The sequence below is a fragment of the Octopus bimaculoides genome, chromosome 10 (assembly GCF_001194135.2).
Source record: "Octopus bimaculoides isolate UCB-OBI-ISO-001 chromosome 10, ASM119413v2, whole genome shotgun sequence".
Taxonomy (NCBI): Eukaryota; Metazoa; Mollusca; class Cephalopoda; order Octopoda; family Octopodidae; genus Octopus; species Octopus bimaculoides.
In genome coordinates this window covers 9,236,117-9,239,108 of record NC_068990.1, presented here as the reverse complement: position 1 = coordinate 9,239,108, position 2,992 = coordinate 9,236,117, and positions in this window count along the sequence as shown.

The following is a 2,992-nucleotide window of genomic DNA, read 5'->3' as shown; positions in this document are numbered from 1 at the left end:
CACTGCAGATTGAGTAGTATTTTTGATTCTTTGACAATTCTTGAGTTTTATATTTGGTTTGGTTATAGGTAGAAGAGAGGACCTTAACGCCCAAGTTGTCAGTAATAACTACTTTGATTCTTCTAAGTGGATCAGCTGGATGCCTCATGTTGGCTACTTAAGAAAATTAGATAAAGATCGCATGATAATTATATTACATATGTTCAATGGTGCATGCAGTCGATAGGCAGAATCGTTAGAGCGGAGAGCTGGCAGAAACGTTAGCACGCCGGGCGAAATGCTTAGCAGTATTTCGTCTGCCGCTACGTTCTGAGTTCAAATTCCGCCGAGGTCGACTTTGCCTTTCATCCTTTCGGGGTCGATAAATTTATTACCAGTTACGCACTAGAGTCGATGTAATCGACTTAATCTCCCTGTCTATCCGTGTTTGTCCCCTCTATGTTTAACCCCTTGTGGGCAATAAAGAAATAAGAATCGTTAGAGCGTCAGCCAGAATACGTCGCGATATTTGTTTTGCCGTTCAACAGTCTGAGTTCAAATTCAATTGAGATCAACTAAAATCTTTCATCCTTTAGAGTTCGATAAATAAACAACTAACCCAGTACTCAGGCAACTAACTCCTCCTGGATGTCCCACTAGGACATGGATCGAAATGCTGAGAGGCAGTTTGTATTTTCTCGCGACTACCCTAGGGTCCAAAAATAATCAACGAAAGCATGGTACCTGCTTCCAAATCATCCTTGATTGCAAGTGACTTTCGTTTGTCATATGTCTCTTTATACTTCCACACAGGCAAATACACGAGAGGGCAGGGTGTTTTAGATAGATAGATAGATGCCTCAGACTGTTTTCTGATTCAGTCCATTTATGTGACCACTCTCATAGACTACTACACCAGAATATATTTCTTTAAAATACTTTTGATAGTTCTATATGCAGCTGTCACAAACGTTGTTGATGTACTTCAGTGTAATAAAACCTGAATTTCAATAGAATTTCTCTCAAATTTTATACTTTCGGACTTTATTGTCAAACACTTGCTTAGCTGAACTTTATTTAATTTCAGCTGATGAAACTCGTGACGAAGATTCCCTACTAAGTCGACCTGTTTGCAGAAACACAATAATGTCTCAGTGATATGTGTGTTTGTGTGTGGAGGGATGCAAATTATCAGCATTGCGTAACGATTAAACAGCAGAAAGATTAATCAGAGAGTAAGTGGTATATACAAGGAAAGCACAAACACAGACACCAGTTTCCATTCGAGCTGTTGACTGAAGGTCATGACGAATCGAACACCGGCGCACACACATTCACAAACATGCACGAGCACTTCAAAAGGTTTTGTGATTCAGATTGTCTATAAAACTTTAAACGTTAGTGTGTTGATCACTCTTGTTTATTCCGACCACAGCAAGCATTTTGAAAAATCACAGAAACACGACTACTCTCTTGTTTTATTTTTTTATCTTTCTTATATATATGCATGCATACATAAAGATAGTAACTGAGATGTCAGAGAAGTGTTACACTTAGTCTTCTAAACGTGATATATATGGAACGCACCATCATTTTGCATACAATACAACTCTTCTACTTGTTTCAGTCATTTGACTGTGGTCATGCTGGAGCATCACCTTTAGTCGAGCAAATCGACCCCGGGACTTATTCTTTGTAAGCCTAGTACTTATTCTATCGGTCTCTTTTGCCGAATTGCTAAGTTACGGGGGCATAAACACACCACCATCGGTTGTCAAGCAATGCTAGGGAGACAAACACAGACACACAAACACACACAAATATACATACATACGACGGGCTTCTTTCAGTTTCCGTCTACCAAATCCACTCACAAGGCTTTGGTCGGCCCAAGGCTATAGTAAAAGACACTTGCCCAAGATGCCACGCAGTGGGACTGAACCCGGAACCATGTGGCTGGTAAGCAAGCTACATACCACACAGCCACTCTGGCGCTGTTAATAAAATTAGAACAATTCAAGATTACCATCAATATATCACCACTATATGAAGGCTGGCGATCGCAAAACCATAGTTTCGATTCCCAGACCGGGTGGTGCCTTGTGTTCCTGAGTAAAACACTTCATTTAACGCTGCTCTTTGATCACTTCAATATCTGTCGTGTGGTACTCTAGTGCAGGGGTTTTCAAACTGTGGTCCCCGGACCACAGGGGGTTCGCAAGGACAACACAGGGGGTCCTTGGACAGCAAATACCTTTTATGGGCAATTTGATTTTATATATGTTTTTTAATCGAAATCTTTTAATTGACAATAAACCTATTTGTTAAATACTGTTAAATAAATAAATGTAAAAATATGTTATTTTAAGCAAATATTTATGTATAAATTTCATAAGCGTTTAGAACTGGTATTTTTACTTATGTTGTCATTTTCTATTTATTAAATGGCTAAGTTTACCTTCTATATGAGGAAGAAAGCAATACAACATACTTTTCTCTTATACAAGTTTAAGCACAGAAACGAAGAGATTGGGAGGAAGAAGCGCAGGCATGGCTGTGTGGTTAAGAAGTTTACTTGCCACCACGTAGTTCCTGGTTCAGTCCCACTATGATGTACCTCGGGCAAATGTCCTCTAGTATAGTGCTGGCTCATCCAAAGCCTTGTGAGTGGATTTGGTAGGGATTAAAAAGAACCCCCGTCGCATACAAATGTGTTATTTCTTTACTACCCACAAGGGGCTACACACAGAGGGGACAAACAAGGACAGACAAAGGGATTAAGTCGATTACATCGACCCCAGTGCGTAACTGGTACTTAATTTATCGACCCCGAAAGGATGAAAGGCAAAGTCGACCTCGGCGGAATTTGAACTCAGAACGTAGCAGCAGACGAAATACTGCTAAGCATTTCGCCCGGCATGTGTGCGCGTGTATGGAGCAGTGTGTGTATGTATGCGTGTGCTTGTATCTCCCTGTTTTATGTTTGACATCGTGCAACAGCCTTGAATAAGCC